The sequence below is a fragment of the Mustela lutreola genome, chromosome 6, assembly GCF_030435805.1.
Source record: "Mustela lutreola isolate mMusLut2 chromosome 6, mMusLut2.pri, whole genome shotgun sequence".
In the NCBI taxonomy this organism is placed as follows: domain Eukaryota; kingdom Metazoa; phylum Chordata; class Mammalia; order Carnivora; family Mustelidae; genus Mustela; species Mustela lutreola.
In genome coordinates, this window is record NC_081295.1 from 133,307,560 (window position 1) to 133,334,711 (window position 27,152).

The 27,152-nt window shown below is 39.4% G+C and overlaps 1 long non-coding RNA gene across 1 annotated transcript in view; it reads right to left on the reverse strand.

Annotated features, from left to right (window-relative positions):
- LOC131834441 (uncharacterized) overlaps positions 1 to 13,571 on the reverse strand; it is a 54,111-nt gene extending 40,540 nt beyond the window's left edge. Inside the window, exons 1-3 of the long non-coding RNA XR_009354874.1 lie at positions 9,792 to 13,571; positions 9,018 to 9,191; positions 2,848 to 3,008 (exon numbers count right to left, since the gene is read on the reverse strand). This is a non-coding gene — a long non-coding RNA (uncharacterized LOC131834441). The remainder of the gene's footprint in view (positions 1 to 2,847; positions 3,009 to 9,017; positions 9,192 to 9,791) is intronic.
- Positions 13,572 to 27,152: the final 13,581 nt, after the last annotated feature.

Here is a 27,152-nt window from a genome sequence, read left to right on the forward strand (position 1 = left end):
TGCAACCCCAAACACACAAAAAGAACCATATCACTCATGTGTTTAAAACTAGCAAAAGCCGCTGGGATCTACCAAATACAAATCCACATTCTTTAGTAAGACATACAGGCTTTCCTTCACTGGATTCCATCTATTCCACCTGTGTCATTCCTACGCTTTCTCACCTTTATAAAAGCACCCTGGGCTCTAGATACATAGCTGTGTACCATTCCCTGTGCACAACATATTCCAAGGGACCACCACATATGTGCAAGTGATCTTCTGCTAAATGCCCTTCTTCATTCTTTCTCAGAAAATATCCACTTAAATGAGCTCAGCTGTCACCACTCTTGAGTAGGTTTCCCTTAATGCCACCAGGTAAAGTTGATCAGTACAGCTCTGCACTCCAAGGCAAAATTGTTTCCTGTATTATAACTGAGTTATCCCTATGTAATTTTGTCTTTGCAATTAGGTTTTATTATGATCTTGCCCAGGGTAGGAATGGTTTCTCCTTCATCTTCGTATCTTCCTCCACCCCTGAGAAACAGATACAGGTTCAACAATGTCTATGGGATAAAAAAAATTAAGTCGGCCTGTCTAAGGAAGGCTGTGGGCAGTCAGTTCTAGTCTCTGATGAAGGAACTAGAATGGCTGAGAAGGAAATCTCAGGCCTCATGGTGGAAAAGGATGGGGTCTGATAAAAGTGTGTGAGGGACCTCAGGTTAACACAGCCCTGTTGCACAGACTCAAAGGATGAGCCATCTGAAGGAAAGTCTCCCTCTGTGAGAGACAGGAGGAGCTCTCCCTCCACCATATAGGCAAAGTAAGGTATGATTTCACATCCTGGACGGCCTCCTTATGCCACTTAAATTATCTTTACATTTGATGGTAACATAACTGCCAACTAAAGATGGTTTTTCTATCCAAAAGTGGCTTGATATATTTTCCCATGAACAAAAGTGTTGGCCCAATCAACCAAGCCAGTGTCAACCTCCCCAGGCATAAAGTCCAATCCATTTCACTCCTGAATTCTTCCTTTGTCCATCACCTCCTCTTTGTCTTCACTGGCACTGCCTCAGTGTTGGTCCTTCTCATCACTCACCTGGGTCACTACAACCACCTCCACTTATCTCTCTGGCACCATTCCTGAACTTAATCCAAAAGCTTCAGCTTGCTCCCCACCTCATATAGTATAAAGTCAAAATCCCTTAAAGACTCTATGACCCATCTTCTGTCTAAATCTTCACTGTCCAATATGGCAGCCACTAGCTGCCTGGGGCTATTTAAATTTAAATTTGAACTAAACAATATTACATGATGGATTCCTGTCTCATGTTGAGGTCTTTTATCCATTTTGAGACAGGAATCCATCAGAATCCTGGAGGAGAACATAGGCAGTAACCTCTTCGATATCAGCCACAGCAACTTCTTTCAAGATACGTCTCCAAAGGCAAAGGAAACAAAAGCCAAAATAAACTTTTGGGACTTCATCAAAATCAAAAGCTACTGCACAGCAAAGGAAACAGTCAAGAAAACAAAGAGGCAACCCACGGAATGGGAGAAGATATTTGCAAATGACAGTACAGACAAAAGGTTGATATCCAGGATCTATAAAGAACTCCTCAAACTCAACACACACAAAAAAGGCAATCATATCAAAAATGGGCAGAAGATATGAACAGACACTTCTCCAATCAAGACATACAAATGGCTATCAGGCACATGAAAAATGTTCATCATCACTAGCCATCAGGGACATTCAAATTAAAACCACATTGAGAAATCACCTTACACCAGTTAGAATGGCCAAAATTAGCAATACAGGAAACAACATGTGTTGGAGGGGGTGTGGAGAAAGGGGAACCCTCTTACACTGTTGGTGGGAATGCAAGTTGGTGCAGCCTCTTTGGAGAACAGTGTGGAGATTCCTCAAGAAATTAAAAATAGAACTTCCCTGTGACCCTGCAATTGCACTCCTGGGTATCTACCCCAAAGATACAGATGTCGTGAAAAGAAGGGTCATCTGTACCCCAATGTTTATAGCAGCAATGGCCACAGTCGCCAAACTATGGAAAGAACCAAGATGCCCTTCAACGGACGAATAGATAAGGAAAATGTGGTCCATATACAATATGGAGTATTATGCCTCTATCAGAAAGGATGAATACCCAACTTTTGTAGCAACATGGACGGGCCTGAAAGAGATTATGCTGAGTGAAATAAGTCAAACAGAGAGAGTCAATTATCATATGGTTTCACTTATTTGTGGAGCATAACAAATAGCATGGAAGACATGGGGAGTTAGAGAGGAGAAGAGAATTGGGGTAAATTGGAAGGGGAGGTGAATCATGAGAGACTATGGACTCTGAAAAACAATCTGAGGGGTTTGAAGTGGGAGGGGGGAGGTTGGGGTACCAGGTGGTGGGTATTATAGAGGGCACGGATTGCATGGAGCACTGGGTGTGGTGAAAAAATAATGAATACTGTTATGCTGAAAATAAATAAATTAATATTTAAAAAAATAAAGTAGAGGATTGCAAAAAAAAATATTACATGAAAACAAAAATTCTCATTAACACTAGCTACATTTTAAGAGCTTAAGAGCTACCTATGTCTTGTAGCTACTATATTGGACAGTGCAATTCTAGAAAATTCTGTGAAATTCACAGAAAATTCTATTGGACTTCCTTCCCCTTCCATCTTCCTCCACAGGTACACATTCATAATAAAATGGGTATAAAATCAGAATTCCTTCATGCTAATTTGATATGAATTCCTCATCAAGTATATTGATATAAAATAGTCGTGATGTTGATTATTATTAAATTACTCATAGAAACATTTTGACATTTCTACAGCAATTTTCACCTGAAAGTCACTGGAACTCCAAATGAAGAGGGCTCAGCACAGGCCTGTCCCTTTTCCAACTCTTGAAACCACTCTTTAGCCATTGAACCTCAATTTGCTCTTTTATTTGTAGCCCATTGTGTATATTACCTGCAAGTTCATTTCTCAGTATTTACTCATACCTAAAAAGCAAACAAAAAGCAATTTGCTTTCTCTCAACTTACAGAACTATTTTAAGAATAACTGAATTATTTTTTTTTAATTTTTTATTTTTTATAAACATATATTTTTATCCCCAGGGGTACAGGTCTGTGAATCACCAGGTTTACACACTTCACAGCACTCACCAAATCACATACCCTCCCCAATGTCCATAATCCCACCCCCTTCTCCCAAACCCCCTCCCCCCGGCAACCCTCAGATTGTTTTGTGAGATTAAGAGTCACTTATGGTTTGTCTCCCTCCCAATCCCATCTTGTTTCATTGATTCTTCTTCTACCCACTTAAGCCTCCAAAAAAAAAAAAAAAGAATAACTGAATTATTTTAAATGTCAAAAAGAAAACTGCGTTGTACCACAAGACTGGGTTGACCAGCATTAAGTTAAGTAGTCATAGAATTTTGGAGCTTGAAGGGACCTTGGAAGTCATAAGCCAATAGCCTCATTTTACAGATGAGGCCTCAACACTGAGAGGTTTGCCTGAGGCCAACTGATTAATGCCAGAGCTTGAGAGGAGGCTATGGTTTCCTGTCCCCAGCCCCAAGTCACTGGAAGCTACAGTGAAGGAGAGTAGGAAAACAAATATTTGCATTGTTCGCTCAACAATTTAAGACTAAAGTATAAAGCTTTGTACTGAGTCAAATACCCTCTTGCCCAAGTCCTTCAAGTGCAAGTGGCAATTACCAGCATTTAAGACAAACTTGTACACATGTGTGGTTTCCTTTAAAACCAACTGATGCTCACAGGCTTTGGCCTCATCAGGCTTCCATTAACTTAGCTCAGTTCACGTTGATGACAGGTGAACCTTTCCTATGTGTCAGAAACATGAATGAGCAGTTTACATGTATGACCTCATTTCATCCTCACCATAATCCCACAGACTGCTACAATGATTACCTCCATTTTGCAGATTAGGAAATGGAGGTTAACAAGTATCATATCAATATCCCCAAGGCCACCCAGTCTATAAGTGGCAGAGCTGATATTCAAACATTGATCTGCCTAATTTGAGCCCTGAACCACCACAGTGTACTGCCAAAGAGTCAATCCTAGAATATTAACCCCAGTCCCATTCAGGACTCTATTCAACCACCAAAAATTTCTTAAAATACTTCCATGTACAATTCACAAGCTCCTTTCACCCATATTTGGGACCCTCAGTTTCTTGGTAGACTACTTCTGGTAGGCATACCACGAGCCTGTTTCATGTCTTATGAAACTATTTAAGTAAGCAATTTCAATCATCACCCAAAGAAGAACTCACAGCCCTGATTCAGAGCTGGCTTTGCTAGGCAGCCTATTAGTTAGGATGTCAAAATGTCCACCCAGACAAATGTCACCTACATAAGGAGACTATTCTTGCTGAGATTACTTGAACCTCGTAATTACCAGGGATTTCACAGAAAAAAACCCACTGATATCTTAACTGTGAGCCCTACAAAGCAAAATAAGTCTCCAGTGTATGCCCTCCAGGAACTTACCTCAACAATTAATTTGGAGAAGTTTCCTTGTCTCCCTTCACTGTCCCTTATGCTCAACTTTAAATATAATAACCAGCATTCAGTAGTTGAATTTTGACAGAACTGGTTTAGCACACTGTCCAGAAGCATGAAGGTTATTCTTTTTAATCATTACATAGTTGTTCTTAACATTAGACAGATATTACACTGAATACTGTCATTAACACAAGGGAACAAGATCCTTCAACAGCAGATCAACAGTCTTGCTAAATATAGTTCCTTTACAGCTATGGGAACCCTCTCCCCTTAGAGCCCCTTGGCAATTGAATAAGATCCTATGTCTTTAACAATGTTTCCAAATGACTTTGTATTTCAGGTCATAAAAATGCAAAGTAAATAAGTCTCTAGGGGTCTTGCTGGCTATTTCTGAGTAGACCAATTCCATAACACTGTTCATTCATTCAGTCACTCACTCACTCATTCATTCCTTCATTCAATAACCTTTTGTTGAATCAGCCCACTTCATGGGTACTGAGGACACACACACACACACACACACACACACACACACACACTTATTTTGACACAAACACGAAGTGTTCCTATTTATCCTAAAGAGGTCTAGTAAGGAAAACAGATAAATATCTGACAGTACAATGTAATAAGCATATAATGTAAGCAGTTCCTGCTGGAGCACAAAGGAGAGACACTGAATCCAAACCAGGAGAGTGGAGGAATATCTGAGTCATATACAAAGAAGGAAAAGCAAACACAAAGAAGCAAATGCATCTAAAATTAGTTGGGTGTATGAATGGGTGAATGAGTGAAGGAATGGATGAATCTGAGGAAGGTGATATGATAGACAGGCAAACAACACCAGTAAGTAAAACAGGGTTAGCCCAAGGTGCTGTGGCTGTACAGGAGCCCACATCTAGGCTCTGCTGAATAGATAGGGCCTCCAGGTATGCTTAAATGTGGAACAGAAGTTGCCAAACAGATAAAGGGTTTTCTGGGCTGCAGGAAGGGCCTGCTCAGCAGCATCAAGGAGAGCTTAACATATTTGGGAAACGTTTGATTTGTCTAAACCAGGGAATAGATTGGGGAGAGGAGTCCAGGGGGAGTGTTTGACACGTACTTAAGGTCACTGAGCAAGGACAGCAAGGACAGCAAGCGGAGGAACTTAGATTTCGTCCTGGAGAGGATAGGGATCCATAGAAAGATGGCCAAGTAGATGGTTTGTGCTTCAGAAAGATGGCTGCGATAATGATTTAGCAGGTGGCCTGGAGAAGTAACTAGCATTCTGAATTTACTGCAATCATTTCAAGGGAAATTATGAGGATCTGAAATAGGACTTCTGAAGTGGACAAAGGTAGACTAGGGAGGATTTTTAAATAGAGATACATATTTTCAAGCACCTCGAGTGAACAAGTGACCAAACAGACCAAGCACAGATGCTGCTGTGATTACTCCTAGGGCAGAACCTTGACCAGAAGACACCAAAAGGCAGGTTTCCAGCTGTATTGCCCCCATATTTGCTCCCAAGTCACCAATTGTAAAAATGGACATCATTTCTTGAACACCTACATCTCGCCATATGCTACACATTTTATACACATTACCCAACCCAACCCTCCCCAAAACTCTTAAGTGCATATTAATCCTCCCATCTAGAGACCACGTAATTTGCCCAAGATCTAGGATTTAAGTCCAAGTTTAGGGTGACTCCAAAGTCTTTGTTTAACCATCACAGTAGATTCCTTCACCAAATGTTGTCTTCTTAGAGTCCTGTTTCTTCCTCTCTCCCAAACCAGTTACTCTCATGCAACCTGGGTCAGTGCATAGAGCAACCAAATCTCTGATGCAGCCCTCTGGCCATTCATCCAGTTTTTTAGGATAAAGTCCAAGTTACTGAAATCTACCCTCTCAGCCCCACTTTTGGCCATGCAATCAAGTCCCCAAAACAGTGTGGCAGAAGCTGATGCCAGATTATTAATACAGATTGTCCCCTATTCCTCAATAGTAGAACTCCCAGTTGTTAGCCCCCTGTTGCCCTGAAGAAAGACTGTATTTCCCAATTTCCTGTGTCTAGGTGTGGCCGTTGTGAGTACATTCTGGTCAACAAGGCTTAAGCAGAAGTGTTAAATGCATCTTGAGAAATCTTGCATACAGGGAAGAGAGCCACCCTCCATTGCCCTCTTCTTCCTTCCTCTGGCTGGAATGAGGACACGATGGCAGGAATTCAAGCATACATGGTGTACTATGAAGCCTTGGAAGTGGCAGCATAGAAACCTGGAAGAAGCCAGGGTCTCTGATGACTTGAGACCCTTTTAGCGAAACAGACATACTAACCCCGGACTTCTACCATCCAACGTTTTTTGCAGGGTATCAAACATTTTGCGTTTGATCCTCTGTTAATTTGAGTTTTCTAGCACTACTAACTAATGCTATTCCTAATGAATACTGGCTACAATATTGTGGGGGAGCTATTGTCTTTTCCCCTATTTTCTCTAAATTAAACACATGTCACCTGCTCAGTGATTCAGGATGACTCTCTCCAACAGGAAATCTGCCTATGCATTAGGGGACATTTATGTTCCTCTCCATACTGCATTTTACTGTATGAAAGAGGGAAATGACCAGAATGGAAAATAGCACATTTTGCCCCTGAGTGAGAAAACTGGCCAATCCCAATCATTTGTGCTCTGATTTTTCATAGCCTATTTTATGACTTTCATTCTCTATCATTAAATTCTAAATAAAACCCAACTAATCTTCTGGCCTATACAGTCCACAATCCTTAATCAGCCATGGCATCTGTTTCCACAGAAGCAATAGAAACCTTCACATCTCAGATACTTTACCCCAAATGGCAAGCATCTGGTAGTAACCTAGAATATTCTTTCATTCAAAGCACTGATCTTATTGGTTAGCTTTTTCCATTCTGCTGACTATTCCCAAATTACGTATCTTTCCGACCAGAAGAAAGGCAGTGTCTTAAATGGCACTGGGTGAACAGAGCTCCGTCTTGCCCTGCAAGTCCCCTGGCTACAACCCAACCTATTCAGAAGTTGGTCTCTCTGACTACACTACACTGTCTTGATAATCCATGTATTCCTCCTATAACTACGACTTTATATGAACTAAGAATTGATCATTTTGTTAGTGCCATTTAGCATTAATTGAGTGTTTACTGTTCTACTATCTTAGAAGACAAGAAGGAAAATACAAGTTATCCCACTCTTAAGTTCCCAGGCAATATCCATGTGAGGTTTTCTTATGACTCTATAAAAAGTATATAAATTTAGGGGCGTCTGGGTGGCACAGTCAGTTAGGCATTCAACTCTTGGCTTTGGCTTAAGTTGTGATCTTGGGGTTGTGAGATCAAGCCCCATGTTGGGCTCTGAGCTGAGCTCGGAGTCTGCTTGAGAGTCTCTCTCTCCCTTTGCCCCTCCCATTCATGCTTTCTCTCTTAAATAAATAAATAATGTTATTTAAAGCGCATAATTTTTTATTGAAAATATGGAGTTTTTCTGTGTATTAAACCCAGAAATCAGGAACAGAAATTATAAATCTACTTATAAATGTAAGTTAATATATAATAATAGTCTATGAATGTCCTTGTATATCAAAGGACTTTTTTCATTTTTTGTGACAGAAAATATGGATATAAGGGAACATTTTAACAATGATGCTGAAGAAGCCCAGATTTACCATGAGCAATCAATAAGACTCATATAAAATTATAAAGTTTGTATCAAATTGTACTTTCTCTGAAAGAACTAAAGGCAATCCAATGATGTAGTAAATAGAAAGGGCACTAGATCTGTCATACAGACTTAGAGTCACCTTTCAATTTTGCCACTTAATTAGCCAGCAACCCTGGTCAAGCCACTTACTTTCTGAACATTCTCATTGCAGGCCTGGGGTTAGTAATGTTTACCTCCAGGTGCTTTTCTGAGCATGAAGGGAGAAAGTACATGTGGAAATGTCTAGCACAGTGCTCAACACGTTGCAGATCCACCTGGATCTTGGCCCGTGGCCTGCTGAAGGTCTTTTTCTGACTCCAAGGAGACCTGAGACCAGTTACCCTGGGAACATGGCCCTCAGTGCAGACCCTCAACTGCTCGCTGCAACTGACATCATGCCCCTTGACTGGGCAGTGAGACAGGAAAGCTGCATTTCCTCCAGTAGATCTTCCCAGAGACGGGACACCCGGAAAACTGTGAAGGAGGCCAAGCTGGACTTCAGCCTTCCCAGAATCACACAGTCTCCACACTACTGGTGAAATTCTTAGTGCAAAGGACAAGAAGGCATAAAAATCAAGCAAACATTTGGCCCATTGTCTTGAAGTGTTTTATCCATATCTGCATACCTCAGACTGCAATCCACTTGGTCCTAACTAACTTTTCCTTTCTACAGAGATAATAACAGAGAATCTCAGCCCCTCCACTCTAGTTCCATCCTCCATACGAGGTAAGTAGCCAGATTGTCCTAAGGAACAAATACCAAATACCCCAGGCTATGCACTGGTATAACAGACAGCAAGAGGAACATCCAGAGGGTCAAGAAATGGAGTTACTGAGTCCATTGGGCAAACTTTTCTCTCTCTTTTTCTTTCTTCTTCTTCTTCCATCTTTCTTCTTTCTTCTTCTTCTCTTACTCCTCTTTTTTTCCCCTTCTCCTTCTTCTTTAAAAAAAAAAAAAAAAAAGAATAAATTGGGAAGAAAAGACTAAAAAATACCTGAGTCATCAAGTACACTGTATAGTAGGGTTAAGGTTTGCTTCTTGAAACCTTGGTTCCTGCGTGTGAGTGTGTGTGTGTGTTTAGGATAACAGTTTAAAATTGTGTGTCTTGGTTAGGAAACTGAAAGATAAATATAGGACAGTCACATAGAGCTTTTACATGATGGTAACAGCTTTCTGAAGAGCTGTGAAATCATAGAGGGGACAAAAAACAAAACCAGTAGGGACAGAGAACCTGAATTCTAGCCCTGGCTGTGCTGTGTCCACAGCCAAATTCCACAATCTGTTTGAACCCTTTCCTCATTTGTAAAATGAAGATGATAACTCCTACTCTGCCTATGTGGCAGGACAGCTGTGTGGTTCAAATGGAACAAGGTTCACTGAACACTGTATACACTGCAAGACAAAGGCTGACTGAAATAAGGTATTTTGAAATTCTAATTTATGGTGAGAAGTTCAAGGGGGGAAGGGAAGAGATAGACAATAGAAGCATTTGGGAGCTACTGGGGGACCCAGAAAGTGTTACAGATGCCCAAATCCTCACATGTGGCATCCTTCCAGCTCCAATATGTGTCCAGCTACGTGATCCAGTCCAGGTGACGCAGTCCAGGTGATGCCTCAGGACTCCTACCACAATGATTCTAACCAACACAAGCAAAGGAAATTTCGTGTTTTTTCTGTTGCACGTCACTGGCCCTAGGGCTAGTATTCGATAGCACCTGAAGGTCTAGTGCTGACCAGTTCTTTCGGGTTCACTCCACCTCTGCGGAGTGGTGGGAAAGCCATGCAACCTCATCATTATTAATGAAGAAAGGCAAAATTAAGTGCACGCCTGTTACTGGAGAGAACATTGATGTTCTTTCCATTTCATGGAAAGGTCTTGCAAAACATTGGTTCTAATATCTTCTTGCATGAGTCATAGACTAAGGAATGAAGAAACACTTCTGAATGACAAACAAGGAAAAAAGAAAAGAAAGAAAGCTATGATGATGTGTTCTTGGAACACAACTCCAAGTCCATTTACACAAGCAAAATCAACATGTAGATCTCTGTTTAGGGTATGCTGCTAAAGGACAAAACAAAACAAAAAGTCCATTCCTTTTCTTTTTCCTGATTAAAAAGATAATGGACACTCACACAAAAATCAAATAATAAAATTAGTTCCCAAGAGGAAAAGAATGCCAGCATTTTAAAGTACATCTTTCCACACCTGTTTCTTTTTCTGAACTATCAGATGGATAGACATAAACATTGTACAGATAGATTTTTTTGAAACATACTTTCTTATATACTGGTATGTCAGAAATCCTCATCCATAATTACTATTCTATAAAGATCTAGAACACTGCTATTGGTAATCATATAGTATTCCATCATAGAGATGAAGCTTAATTTATTGATAAATTTCCCTAAAGGACATTTAAGTTACTTCTGAATTTATTATTGAGATATAATTGACATATAGCATTGTATAAGTTTAAAGTGTACATTGTGTTGATCTGATCTACTTATGGCTGCTTCTGGGTTGTTACCAGGGTAGAACCCCAGGGTTCTGCTACCAGGGTGCCTGGATGGCTCAGTCTGTTAGGCATCTGCCTTTGGCTCATGTCATGATCTCAGGGTCCTGAGACTGAGCCCCAGAGCTAGCTCCCTGCTCAGCGGGGAGTCTACTCATCCTTTTCTCCCTCTGCCTCTCACCCCCACTCGTGCTCTCTCTCTCTTTCTCTTTCAAACCAATAAATAAAATCTTATTTTAAAAAGAATACTAGTATAAGCATTCTTAAACATTCATCACCGTATACTTGCCCAATTATCTCTCTGGGATAAAGTTCTAGGATATGAGCCAAAACCTATTGCATTTTCTTTTCTTTTTCTTTTTTTTTTTTTTGCTATGAAATATTTTTTTTAATTTGAATTTATTTTTTCAGTGTTCCAAGATTCATTGTTTATGCACCACACCCAGTGCTCCATACAATACGTGCCCTCTTAATACCCACCACCAGGCTCACCCAACATCCCACACCCCCAAAACCCTCGGTTTGTTTCTCAGAGTCCACAGTCTCTCATGCTTCATCTCCCCCTCCAATTTTCCCTATCGCACTTCTCTCCTCCCAGTGTCCTCTGTGTTATTCCTTATGCTCCACAAGTAAGTGAAACTCAACACTCAACAAAAAACACTCATGTCAAAAAATGGGCAGAAGACATGAACAGACACTTCTCTAAACCTATCACATTTTCAGTGTTAATGCATACTGCCAAATTGCCCTGTGGAAATAATGTGCCACATCCCATTGCCCCAGCAATGCAAGAGAGAACCTGTTCCTCCACACCTCACCAACAGTGGGTATCATCAATTCTCTCACATGTTTTTTCCAATCTGACAGGTAACAATATTGCACTTTTGTTAAATTGCATTTCTTTGATTTCAGTGAGACATTCAATATTAATCTTACTTGTTATCAATGCACATATACTACTAGTAGTGATAATAGTTAACATGCATTGAAAGTGTATTATGCATCAGGCACTGTACTAAACACTTTACAGAATTATCTTTTTAAACCTCATGATAGCCCCTCCAGATAAGTACTACTATTATCCTTATTTCACAGGTAGAAACAAAGACTTAGTAATTTGCTAAAAGATATGAAGCTAGTAAATAGCAAACCCAGAATTCATTCCAGGTATATCTGGCCCGAAAGCCATGTTGTTGAGCAGGGCACTATACTTTCATTTACTGCTTTATGCAAGAGTGCTAATTCTATTTCTTCTATGTATGCTTTTTTATGAGTTTAATGTGTTCATAGCCTTTAACCATTTTTCAGTTGGGATGTTCATCTTTTCCTTATTAATTAGCAATAATTCTTTTCTATAGACAATATCGATTTTTGGGGCACCTGGGTGGCTCAGTTGGTTAAGTGTTAGAATCATGATTTTGGCTCAGTTCATGAACCCGGTGTCCTGGGATCAAGTTCTGTGTTTGGCTCCCCATTCAGCAGGGAGTCTGCTTGTATTCCTCTTTATCTGCCCCTCCCCCCACTTGCACTCTCTTTTTCTCTCTAAAATAAATAAATCTAAAAAAAAAAGAATATTGATTTGTTCTCATTTTTTGCTACAACGTTTTTTCTCTGTGGAATTTACAACTTTTACTTCTGTTTATAATTAGTGCAAGGACTTGATTAATGACTGTAATAAGCCTGATGTAGTACCCCAGACATGGGAAAAAGCACATGCAGATCAGCTAAACTGTTATATTTTAGTGGTAGTGCAATCGTGAACAGTAAGGGGTTTGGACAACAGCACATGAATATGGAGAAGGGGAAGTAAGAGAGAAAAGAGGCAGATCAAGTCACAAAATGGTAATCTCCCCTTTAATGCCTTTCTGAGTTTCTTCCACTTGCAGAACTTCTTCTGCCATTTGACCACCTCCAAGAAATAGGGTTTTTATCACTTGGAATTGTTTATAGAGATCTAAATCTCTTCTTTTCATTACCCAATTTCATCACATGTTATTAAAACAAAGACAACACTTTGGCCATGGACCATCACCCAGAAAGTAGAGCATGTACAAAAGAGAGGGCATGGGGTCGGAGGCCCCATCTTGGAGCCCTACCAGGTGAGGACATGCTGTGTGGCCTAGCAAGTTGTTTCACTCTCTTGGCTTCCATTTCCTCATTTGCCAACCTGGCGTAATGATAACTATGTCACACAGCGGCTTGGAAATTACCTAAGAAAATGTTAAGGGTAGGTGCCTCATAGAACCCTAAGTGCTCAGCAGATGGTCCTCTGCCCCCACCTCCACTGATTCAAGTGAAAGAGAAAAAGAGGGTTCTGTGGGATTCACAAGAGGCATGCAAAGGCTTGGTCTGACTCAACGTCTCTGCTATTAAACTAGAACTTCAGTTTATGTGTTTCCAAAATTGTCCCATGAGACACTGTCAGAGTTAAACAGGAAGACAGCTGACAACCTAACAACCTAACTCCAGTTGGCGTCTCCCTCTACCCCATCTGTGTGCAGACAGCTAAACTGCCTATGTTGGTCATCTGCAATCATTTGCCTCAACACTTATTCCAGAAGATCTCATGGTCCCAAAAGTCTCTAACTTTGCCTTGGATTATCAAGGACAGCAAAGTTCTCATTTGAATAAAATAATACTAGGATTCATTCAGCGAAAATCCCTGAAGACATCAGGAAAATAGATGAGAAAGGTGATCTGCTTAATTTATTATCAGGACCAAAGCAATCCCCTCATTCATTCACTGATAATTTACTTATTTCCCAGGCATCTCTCCTAACCTCCGAACCACACCCCTCCTTTGACCTCAGGCTATGTTTATTATAATACTCTTCCTTTGTAAAGCATTTCAGACTTGAAAGAAAGTTTCCTACCATTAGTTGAGCCCTACTCTGCAAGCCCTTTACACAGGAAGCAACTGAGGTTCACAGGATTGAGCAGTTTCCAAAGCCACAGAACTAGACAATGACTAGAGTGCAGGTGCGTCTGCCCTGGAAGCCTGTCCACCAGGCCCACCTGCCCTTACACCTTTACAAAGCACTTACTTATACACCCATTAGCTCCTTGATTGCCTCCAAAATCTTTCTAAGTACCACAACTCCTGTTGCCTCTGCTTACTGATAAGAGACTGAAAGAGGCTGCAGGATGTAGGCGCCCCCACTGTCGCCTAGAACCCCTGGGGATGGCCTAACCCCACCAGGCAGGGCTCCCACAGCCAGGCCCTGGGGTGCCTGACAGAAAGTTCATGGCCCACTGAGAAGTTCTCTGTTGAAGGAAGACATAATGTTATATTTCAGCAAGATCTAAGTCAGTGTTGACCAACTCACTGAGGAAACCAGAATTCAAAGGCTCTGGGCTCCACAGCCCTCCTCCCCAAGGCAGTAACTTCAGGAAGTAGGTGCTACTCCCACAGTCCTTCAGCCTGTCCCCATAGTTCATTTCTACAGGTGAGCTGATTTGTCAGAAAGTTGATCAATATAACCAGCCCCTAAGGGCCACATAATAAGGCCTAAAACCAAACACCATTCTTAAGGAGGAAGCTCAGAAATGAAGCCAAAACAAATGTTGCTGAGATAAAGGATTAGAATAAAACTACAAGAGTAGCTGGCACAATGAAGCACACATTCCCCACATGATTCAAGGGCATAAGATATCAAGGACAACTCATCAGCCAGAGAAGGTACAGCTCAGTCAGCTTGTACCATTTAACACTACTTTTAACAAGGAATCATTAAGGCTTCAGAGCAAACACATTGAAACATAGACTTTTCAAGCTGAAAGACCCTTTGGGATAAGCCAGTCCAAACCCTGTATTTAACAGTCGGCAGAACTAATGTCCAAATAGGTTAACTGACTTGTCATAGTTATGTAGCTGGTCAAAGGCAGAGAAATGACCAGAAATCAGGTAACAGAGCTCCAATAACATCTTCACACAGGTGTTTAAACACTGAATCTTTCCTCCTATTTCCTCCTATTCTTCATATATATGTATATATGCACATACATGCACACACACTCCTGCATAATACACATGTGCCTATGCGCCCTACATACACACATGCACCTGCAGCCATGCATACATACACATATCTACCTACATACACATACAAGTGTGCACACACACATAACGCATTCTTCTTCACCTGAAGCCACAGACTCCATATGCCACATCCTTATCAGCCCCTTCTGAACATTCAAATAGGAATATAATTCAGATGACCTGTCTGACCATGGGGCTTACTAAGAGAACCACTGTGCCCCAGGAGGGACCTGGCTCTCTTTCAGCTTTTTATTTTTATCTGTTGTTGAGGTGACATTTACACCAGTAAGAGTAGGAGCTATAGGGTAGTTAAATGACTGAGTGCAAAAATATTCACAAAGGGCTCAGCATGGTGCCTGGTACACAACAGACCCCAAATCCTATCTCAGCTGGGGATGTGTCAGGCAGATGACCTGGGTGTAAACAGCTGTTCTGCGGCCAGACAGCCAGGCCATGATGCCCCCTTTCTGTTTTTGACTTTTAGCAGCTTGCCTACCCTCACTCAAGTCTAGAGTCCATATATACGTAGGCCACTGCAAGGGGTGAATGAACATGCTTGCTGCCTGACTCTGAGTCAACAAACAGCAAGTGCTAAACAAACAGAAAGGCAAGCAGGTTTTTGATTTGCATAGGATGGAGAAATGCACTGTCCTGCCTCTTCCTTCTCTAAAATCCCAGGACTGCAGTTTCCTCCTTGAGGGTGAGTTCTATAATCCCACAGTGCAAAGCATTGGGTGTGGCATAGAATTGGTATACAGTTCTCTTCTGTAGAAGGTAAGTTTCTTCAAACCCTTTTAAAACCCACCTAATCGGGAAGTCTTTGCCAGGGGATTCTGAACTGACTGGGATGGATCCTTTCTAGATAGATTCTCACACTTGGTCTGCACAATATTACCTTCCAGTTATTATTAAGATTCTTTCTGAGCATTCTCAAATCATTTCATCTGGGTTCACTCTTTCCAAGTAGAACATAATGCCCTAAAGGGCAATAATCCCCATGCCAGCTGAGAGAACATTTTGACCCAGTAGAAACTCAAAGGCCTGATGCCAGAATTTCTTTCTTTCCACCCTAGACAATCCTTGAGGCAAGGCCCCTGGCGTCTTTTAAGAGATTCTGCTAAAAGTCACTGTTTTCCAGAAACTCAGTTCTATGTGTGGGGAGAGGTATAGGTAGGTCCTGATATCTCTCTCTCTCATCACACATTCTGAATACAAGTTTCTCAAAGGCCAAATGCATAGGAGGCAAAGCAAGACACTTCATGGAATGGCATGGTCTCAAAACAAAGCCAGACACTCTGGAGGTCTCACACACTCAGAGCCTACTTGGTGAAGAGGTTCAGCTCTACAGTCAGCCCTTAAATCTGGAAATATTAGAAGCAAGAGCCGCAAGAGAAGGAGAAAGAGCCATGTGTTAGGAGAGTCAACTGTGAGAAGTCCCTGCTGGCAAGGGTTAGCGTCCAAAAAAGCTCTCCACCCATTCCATCCCTTGGCCAATGTGAAACGTTGGAACCAGAAATTTGGCTCAGCCTGAGCATCTCCGAGTTCAAATTATAACCATCGTGGAAGTGGCCTACATTCGCCTGAGGCCTCTGATGTAGTTAGGTCACAGTTCAGTGACTCACTGAATCTTTTCAGGGGAAAAGTATAGGAAACTGCTAAGGGTTCAGTACCTGACAATATATGGCTCCCATGAGATGCCCTCTTATACTCTGAAATCCTCATTCTGTACTGTGCAGTTAGACTGAGCTGATTGTTTCAGGAACGTTTTCATATTTAATTTAATTCTCACCACAATTTTTATTTCCCCCGTGAGGAAAGAGCTGCTGAGAGATTAAGGAGTTTGACAAGATTACACTGCTAAAAGGAGACAGAAGCCAAACTTGGCCTCTGCCAGACCTAAATCCAAAAGGCCCCTTTGCCTCTCCCTAGCTGAGGCACATGGAACAAGCTCTGGGTACTTTCCTCTGCTTTGCAAACAGAGGTTTGATGATATTGACCTCACAGGATTGTTATGAGGATTGGATATTAAAACAGAAAACTTAACAGGCTTGGTAAAAGGTAGCTTCCCTGATTGCTCTTGTTACTATTTTGTCCTCTGATGTCCTGTCCTGTCGGTGCCAGCTTATCCCTTCATCCCCTCAGTAGGACTTTAGAGATGTCAAGAGGCAGCTCTCAGTTAATACAGTTCTGGAGAATGACAGCCTGGTTTTCCATTCCACAAGAATGTCCCAGGGCCTTTCACTTTGACACAGCCTTGATTGCTATTAAACACTTGTATACAACTGATTGGATACATTTTAATTTGTATAGGTCCCTCCATACAACTCTAGTAATCCTTAAATGACCTGTAGAAAAATAATAAAGGATAAAGGAAATATTGCCCCACAATTTGCTTGAACTGACATCAGTCCTGGGGTAAACCATACAGTCCCTCAAAATGTTACTGTTTAAATGTGCATTCGCCATGAGCTCCTGTGCTTCTTCCCAGTGTCAGATCCAGGCTCTGACATTTACACACATTTACATACTACATTTACACACTGAAAATGTAACCCAAATGGAATTCATGGGAAAGAGGTGTTAGCAGCTCTGTAAATGCAGATGCTTTCTTTCATCCTTACTCACATACCAACATGAATTGAGATCTGGTACAAATTCAAGATAGTTTCATTTAAACATGCATATGCTGGCATTTGTTTCCCTCTCTCCCCAGCAAGATATCTGACCCCACTCATGAACACCACTGAAGTTCCCCTTGGGTCACCTCTCCTTCTAGATTTATCCTACAGCTTATTCTAGTCTCTGCTGCAACCAGTTCCAAGCAAATGTGGCTCAATAGCACCTCATTCCAAACCTCCAATGCCTGCTAGGATCTTGGCACTAACACGGGTAGCACAGGGGCTTAACACCCACTGTTTTTCATCCTTTGGGGGAAAGATTGACACTGCCAACACACATTTCTTAAAGCATCTGAGGAGCTCCCAGGGAGCTGCTCTCTTCTCCAAAATTCATCTATCCTTCCCTGACTCTTTCTCCCTGCTCCTCACTGCTGCTTCCTGGCATCATTTCCCAAATCAACTACCTGCATGCATGCCTCTGTTTCTGGCTGTGTCTCAGGGAAATCATTCCCTGCAAAAATTTTAGTGATCACAATTTTAAACTCAACAAACAGGACATGAGACCTTACAAAAAAAAATGTTTCAGTGCCATTTCTATATTCAAGGAAGCAGTCTGGAAGATATGGACTGAGCATTGAAATATACAAAATTCCAGAGCATCTCAATCATTTATGTAGATAACCAGTCAGAAATTTTGAAATAAGACTATTACCCAAATGGATGTGTTACTGCTAGAGCTCTACAAGAATGGTGAAAATAAAGTTTAATTTTACTTCCCTCAAGAGAGTGAGACAAAGAGGTAAAAAGTATCAGGTCTTGTTTGGCAATAAGCCAACAACAGGCCACATCAATGCTAAGAGGTTGTCACCACACCTGAGTGGAGATGGCTGAAGTAGATTTTAAAACATACTTTCCAGAAAGTTGAGACCAAAAATCCCACACTAAACAAATATTTTAACTTAGAGAGGAGGAGATTACCCTCTAAGGTGTACCTGGAGTGTGGTGAAGGAAGAAATACTAATACCACAATACTCCAAAAATAAACAGCATAGAGCTTGAGAAATCAATATTGTACTTTACCAAATATACAAAACATCTTGGGAGCATTCCAGAAGAACAAGGGTTAGCTGCAGATTAGTATAAGCAAGCAGACAGACTGCCTCCATGGCTCAGACCACTTTGGGGAGTACACCTACACACACGACTTATTGCGCATACCAACACACTAGACAAATGTTCCAGCTTCCCAGACATTGCAGACAAATGAAGTTCAAAGCAAGACACCACAAGCTGGCCTACCTTGCAATAACTATCCCAAAAGCTACTTATAAAACATCAACATTGATTCTTCTGCACAGGTGTGGTGAGTAGGGAGACTAAAGAGAACCTTCCCACTATGTTCTAGGGCATGGAGTGCAAGTGTGTAACAACCAGGGATTAGAGGCAGGGAACCCTGGCTAAATTAGGTTCTTCAAGTCCCTGAATCTTCTGTGACCCAATTTCCAAGTCTTACAAAATTAGGTGATAATATCATAGAAAAAATCATGAGGAAGAAGAAATGAAAGAGTATAATAGAAAGTTCTTTGTAAAAATAAATAATTTCATGTCTACTAGTATGAAAGCAAGGACAGACACTCACTTTTGCTTTAAAAATCCTATGTTCACAAACATGGTTAACAGGTGGAGGGGATGGGTGACATATGTTAAGGGGATTTAGAATACACTTACCTTGATGAGCACCGAGTAACCTATAGAATTGTTGAGTCACTATATTGTACACCTGAAATTAATATAATTATAAATTAATGTAACATTAATATAAATAGCATGCTAATTACACTGGAATTAAAATTTTTAAAACTGAAAAAAAATCCTATGTTCACAATTAATGAGTCAGCCCATAAACTAGCCTGAAAGGAAATATTTAAACAAATTTAGACTACAAACAGTTTTTTCATGCCCTTAAGCACTACAGAAGCATCCTTGTCTTATGACTGATATGAAAATTCATCCTTGCCTCTCATTGAAAGGCGTTTTTCCTCCTGGCAGTGTCATTTGAACCCAGCTTTAGTTAGAGCACAACCTTGAAAGTAACATGTATGAATTTATAAAATTCATGCTAGCCTCCTTTTAATTTGTAAAAATGGGTCAATGTTTCCTTGAGCAAATTTAAAAACACTCTACCTTTTTTTTTTTTTTTTTGCAACAAAATAGATGGTTCTATAGAGTATAATGTTAAGGGAATAAGTCTATCAGAGAGACAAGTACCATAAGATTTCACTCATATGTAGAATTTAAAAACACAACAAATGAACAGAGAAAAAAAGGGGTGCCTGGGTGGCTCAGTGGGTTAAGCTTCTGCCTTCAGCTCAGGTCATGATTTCAGGGGTCCTGGGATGGAGCCTCACATGGGGCTCTCTGCTCAGAGAGCCTCTCCCTCTCTGCCTGCTGCCCTGCCTACTTGTGAACTCTCTGTCAAATAAATAAATAAAATCTTTTAAAAAAATGAACAGAGGAAAAAAGAGACAAACCAAGAAACACATTCTTAACTGGAGATAACAAACTGATGGTTACCGGAGGGGAAAGGAGGGGACAGGGTGGTATAGGTGAAACAGGTGAAGGGGATTAAGAGTACAGATATCATGATGAGTACTGAGTAATGTTAGAATTGTTGAATCACTGTATTATACATCTGAAACTAACAGAACACTGTACATTCAGAATGTGGGAAACCCTATATGCATACATTTTAGTTTTTACTGATAAAAGAAAATGGAAGGAAAAAGGTGTGAAGAAGGTAAAAGAGGGACTTAATTAAAGGTTACAAGGAACTTAGATAAAGGTAAAAAGACATACTGACCAATAAAAATGTGTGAACTTTATTTGAATCCTGATTCAAATATTTAAACTGTTTTAACAAAGTATGACTCTGATTCTTGGCCGCAAAGGAGAGACTAGTTCAGAATATTTTTTCTCCTCAAAACAAAAGAAAATTTCACAAATTATCTAAAAACCTTTTTCAGACATAGGAAATCAAGCAATATGACTGTCATCTCCGAGAAAAGGAAACAAAAAGTTGAGCTTTACAATCATCCTGGATTTTTACCTGAAAGCAATTTTAGAACAACAGCAAAGGGACAGGAAAAGCCAAGAGGAGCTCCACAACCTCACTGAGTTGAGGAGAAACAGACCAGAGTTCAGGGAGGCCAAGTCAGTTGGAATTTGTGGGGCAGAGTAACAGAAAGAATTGAAGAAAAGTTTAAATAATTTGGATGAGGGCCCCTTAAGTCTTTAACTGAATATGAATCTGTGCATTCATGGTGTAAAAATCTGCATCTGGACAAAGAACTGAAAAAAAAACTACAATCATTAATAGTTCCTAGAGGTTTCATAGGACTGGAAGGTATACAGATTCTAACTAGCCAATAGAATAATATGGCAACTATATGCAGAGTTGCCAGAAGGAGCACACCTCAGTAAGAGGGCTAACTTAGCCCTAAAGTACAGACTATTCAAAAACTGCCCTAAACAGGCTTAAAAACAAGTCGGCTAAGAATTAATCAGTACCATGAAAACTAATTTTCTGCCAAAACCAATTTTGAAACTCTTTAAGACAACAAAATCCAAATGCTCAACAACATAAACCTGACAATGTCCTGCATCCAATTAAAAATTACTAGACATGCAAAAAGTCAGCAAATTATGATCCATAACAAGAAGAAAAATCAGTCAAAAACTAGATCTATAAATGATAGAGATGTTAAAAATACCAGTTCAAGTCTTTTAACAAGCTATTACAAATATGCTTAAAATTCTAAAGGAAACATGAATATAATAAAATATTTTTAAAGGATCACATGGAAATTCTAGAGAAGAAAAACACAAAAACTGTAGGGAAAATTCCAATGGACAATCCTAACAGCAGATCAGATGTTGCAAAAGAAATGGGCATTAAAAAGGGCACATATGGCGATGAGCACGGAGAATTATATGCAACTAATGAATCATTGAACACTACATCAAAAACTAATGATGTACTATACAGCGGCTAACGGAACATAATTAAAAAAAAATCAGTGAACATGAAAACATTACAACAGAAAATACCCAAGTAATAGAAAAGAAAAAAAAAAAAAACATACACAGAGAAACTCAGGGACCTGTGTGCCAGTATCAAGCAGTCAAATATACATGTAACTAGAGTCCAAGAAGAAGATAGAGAGTAGATGACAACTATACATATATACATATGTATTTGAAGAAATTACTGGAAATTTCTCATCTGTGATGCAAACAACAAATCCAAAGATTCAAGATGCTCAAGGACGCACAAGGTAGAGAAGCACAAACTATAGTAAACTATAACATAATTAAATTGCTGGAGACCAGCTGTAAATGTTTTAAGTGGTCAGAAAAAAAAAAAAAACCTGAGAGACATATACTCATAAAATTCATATGAATGTACAGAAAGCAGATTAGCTGTTGCTTGAGGCTGCAAATGGGGAGGGTAGGAGGAACTGACTGCAAGGGGACAAAAAGGCAACTTTTCGTGGTGATAAAAATGTTCTGGATCTTCATTATGATGATAGCTGTAGGAGTTTATACATATGAAGACTGATTTAACTGTGCTCTTAAAATAAGTAAATTTTATTATATGTAAAACACATCTCAATGAAATTCATTTTAAAGCAATATGACATTTTTAAATAATCAAAAATTTGAACACCTGCTGAGTACTTAATGATATAAAAGACTTACTGTTAATTTGGTAGATATGATGGGGCAATGGGTGGCTCAGGTGGTTAAGCATCTACCTTTGGGTCAGATCATGATCTCAGAGTCCTGGGTTTGAGCCCCACTTTGGGCTCCCGCCTCAGCGGAGAGTCTGCTTCTCCCCTCCCTCTGCCCCTCCCTCCACTTGCGCTCACTCTCTATCAAATAAATAAATAAAATATCTTTAAAACATCCTGAAAAAGGGGTGCCTGGGTGGCTCAGTGGGTTAAGTCTCTGCCTTTAGCTCAGGTCATGATCCCAGGGTCCTGGGATCGAGCCCCACATCGGGCTCTCTGTTCGGCAGGGAGTCTGCTTCCTCCTCTCTCTCTGCCTACTTGTGATCTCTGCCTGTGAAATAAATAAATAAAATCTTTAAAAAGTAAAATAAAATAATAAAATAAATAAAAATTAAAAAATAAAACATACTGAAAAATTTTTATAGATATGATAATGGTATTGTGGTTATGTTTTTTAAAAGACTTCTTATCTTTAGAAGTATATAGTGAAATATTCACAGATGAAATTATATATTGTCTGAGATTTGTCTTTAAAAAAATGTAAGTGGCAGGGAAATGTGAAGATAAAACAATATTGGCCATCAATTGATATTTGTTAAATTTGGATATTGAATATATGGGATTCATTACACTATTTTATCTACTTTTTAAAAAAGGAACTATTTGAAAAAAATAAAAATAATAAAATGCTATTTTATTATTTGGAACTTTTATTTATTTTTTATTTTTATTTAATTTAATTTATTTTATTTTATTTGGAACTATTTATTATTTGGAACTTTTCATAATAAAAAGTTTCACTAGTACTTTAAACACATGAATGATGTCATGAATTACTCATTTAGAAATCATAAACTGAGCAACTATTTTGAGGTACAGGGCATAAAAAAATGTAAAATAATATTCTCAAAATATTCCCAATTATTGATGCACTATCAATACTTCATTTATTTAACCAAGATTAGGGAATTAAATGGAATCTTATGGAAACTTTGAAATGCATTTTTTCAACAGTCTCAAAGACATGAGTGTTCTTCATTAAGTCCAGTTGCCCATCATATCTTGTACACTCTTCTCTATTAATATAGTATCACCAGCACTAGGCTGATATCATTAAATATGATTTGGATAATATTCTAGTTCACAGATGTAGACCTTAAATGAAAAGAGAAGGGAAAGAGAAATAATCCAAACTTCCTGATAGGGAATTAAAAATGGTAAAACTATATTGGTTATGGGGCGCCTGGGTTGCTCAGTGGGTTAAAGCCTCTGCCTTTGGCTCGGTCATGATCTCAGGGTCCTGGGATGGAGCCTCGCATCAGGCTCTCAGCTTGGCAGGGAGCCTGCTTCCCTCTCTCTCTGCCTGCCTCTCTGCCTACTTGTGATCTCTCTCTCTCTCTGTCAAATAAATAAACAAATAATCTTAAAAAAAAAAAACTATATTGCTTATAATAGCTTCCTCATGAGGCACTATTAGTTCAACAGAGAATAGCTTGATTATAGTCTGGCCTGACAACAAAGCTGGTCCCATAGACTTTAAGTGAATGGTGAAGACAGTATGTAAAAAAACTAACATGTAAAAGATCTTGAAAATTAAAAATATGTACTTGAGGTACAATTCTATCTGTACATAAAAATAGTAGGAATATGGATAGATATCTCATTTCTATAACTTGGGAAGAACTTGGTAAAGTAATTATAATCATTGCACTAAGCTCAAAAGGGACAGAGTAAATGGTTATCACTACTATGCAAGAGAGGCTATTTTTATTTTTGCCAGCAAATATGCTGATTAATTGTGTACATTACCAGGATGGTTTCTGAGCATTATATCCAGTGTTTAAACTGTGCACATTTCATGATGCAACCTTACATACTCTGTCAACCCTTACCAGGTGGTCAGAGTACACCAACAGACCAGTAGGAAGTCTTCGTTAAGTAACAACACAGCCTCCACCTTGAGAAGCTGAGCTAATTAGAAAGCAGCTGACAAGTTCTTGAGTATACTAGTCAGAGCTCAGAAAGATCAGAACAAGTTCTTTCCCAACTAGATTTGGAAAAAAATTCAAGGCTCATGGAATCATTTATGAAAAGAATAATGGAATCCTTGGAACAGGCTGATTCTGGTTTAGCACCACAATCTGCCAAGAACTAATAGGAAATAATGTAGAACTCAGACTTCGAGCCATGCCTAGAAAGTAATAGGTTTATACTTTTAATGAGATCTTTGCTTTATTATTATTTTTTGGACCTCCAAAACTGGGGGTCATAGAATTTATTGTCCAAAATTGGAACACTTTTAAAGAGGGAAGGCTCTATTGATAATGACATGAAGACAACAAACTGAGACTATTCTGGGTTGACATTTATGGTCAGACGATCTAAAACCACAGAATGTTGTAATAAACAATTGAGCACATCATTTTATAAGGACTCCATTTGTACTATGCAACACATACCACCAATTACATAGCTTCCATTTTCACTGGCCAAGTTCATAGTGTTCTGATGTCACATAGCCTGGTGGCATCTCTGTCTTCTGATAATGTCAGAGTACTGTTGTACCTAACATATGTGCTCCATGTTTCTGAGCCATGATGACTTTACATATGTCCTTGCCACTATCGTATATGGAAAAATAGACCAGTAACAAGAAAGGTCATTCCAAGGGCATACATGGAGTCTGAAGTTGTACATACAAGGACATCAAGACCATTCCAACTATATATAGTCATACATTTTTATGCCTCAAGTATCTTTCATACCATCTTTGAAGTCTTAAAACTGAGTGATAGTCAATGTATTTCTTTCAATGTCAGAAAATTCTTGAGCTCAGTGAACCATTAAATATTATCTTCCAAATAGGAACAATTCTATTTATTGCTATGGAGGAAGCTCCAGAATATCTTGTTATTAAAAACAGGAAGAAAAAAAAAAAGAGAGAGGCACCTGAGTGGCTCAGTGGGTTAAGCCTCTGCCTTCAGCTCAGATCATGATCCCAGGGTCCTAGGATCGAGCCTCACATTGGGCTCTCTGCTGGGCAGGGAGCCTGCTTCCCTCTCTCTCTGCCTGCCTCTCTGCCTACTTGTGATCTCTCTCTCTCTCTTTCTCTGACAAATAAATAAAATATTAAAATAAAAAAATAAAAATAAAATAAAGAAGAGGGGCATCTGGGTGGCTCAGTGGGTTAAGCCTCTGCCTTCGGCTTGGGTCATGATCTCCGGGTCCTGGGATCAAGCCCTGCATCGGGGTCTCTGCTCAGCAGGGAGCCTGCTTCCCCCACCCCTCTTTCTCTGCCTGCCTCTGCCTACTTGTGATCTGTGTGTGTGTGTGTGTGTGTGTGTGTGTGAAATAAATAAAATCCTTAAAATAATGAAAAATAAATAAAATAAAAATAAAACATAAAGAAGAGAGAACTGACTATATAATACGTTAACACTATCTACATGGAGGAAAATCTAAATATACATGTGTTGGCTTTGATATTTTAGTTTTTTAAGATTTTATTTATTTATTTGAGAGAGAGAGTGAGAGAGAGACAGAAAGAGTGAGCACAAGAAGAGGAGAGGTTCAGAAGGAGAAGCAGACTCCCGCTGAGCAGGGAGCCTGATGGGGGACTCCAGGATCATGACCTGAGCTGAAGGCAGACACTTAACTAACTGAGCCACTCTGGCATCCCTAGCTTAGATATTTTAAATAGAAGTGTAATAGGGTTTCAGTTGTCTCATCAAAATTTATATGTTGAATTCCTAACCCAGTGTACCTCAGAATGTGAATGTAGTTATAGATAACATCTTTTAAAAGGTGATTAAATTGGGGAGACTGAGTGGCTCACTCAGTGAAGTGTCTGGCTCTTCATTTCAGCTCAGGTCATGATCTCAATCTCTGGGTCCTAGGATCAAGCCCCACACCAGGCTCCCTGGGAGCCTGCTTCACCATCTCTCTCTGCCTGCCACTCCCTGTGCTTGTACTCTGTCTCTCTCTGTCAAAGAAATAAAATCTTAAAAAAAAAAAAAAAGAAGAAGAAGAAGAAGAAAAAGAAAATTAGATTTCCCTGACTATACCTCCCATTATAGTTTTGACTTTGAAACCAGGTAAAAATTATATACTTATGAAACAAACTAAAAACAATGAAGGAAATAAAAGGCAAGATGCATCAAATAATGCTAACCAAATACCAGTTTGAAGAGTACACTTACAATTACCTGTAGCTATTGTAAAACTTGGTAATTTGTGTAGCTAGTGAATTATATCCCAGTAAAGGCAAAAAAAAAAAAAAAAAAGGCAAGTAAAACTCAAACTGTTTTCAGTTATCACATTGTTAGCAAATATTGGAATTGATATTTTGATACAAGAACAGAGATGCACACCCATATACAAAACAAATAGGGAGCCATATTGATGTGATATTCAACACAAGTGAAAAGAGATACAGATAGCAAATGAAAAACTTCAGTAAAAATCTTATCATCCTATAGTGAACTGGAAATACTATGTGATCTCTTTAAGAATTATTTTTCTTTTTAGCACTGTCCACTGTAAAATCCTAGAAGCAATGACCGACAGACATCTCTAGAACTTAGATATTGGTCTCAATACTATTTCTACCAACAAAGAACTATTTGAATAAATAAATAATCCCATATATGAGGCAGGATATGTAAAGTGAGGAATATCTTGTCATATTAGAAATTTAGAAGACTATAAATGGACTTAAACACACCATACATGATTAAAAAGCTGTATACTTTTATATACTTTATAGGGAGTACGCGCGTGTGTGTATCCTTTGCAGGATTCTAGGAGAACCATCAAATTATTTGAAAACAGGTAAGTAAACATAATTAAGTATTTAGCCTACTGCTGCACAAAATGTATTTCCAAGTAACAAATAGTTATTGAGGCAAATCTTTTCTTTACATAAGTATTCCAACTTATAAA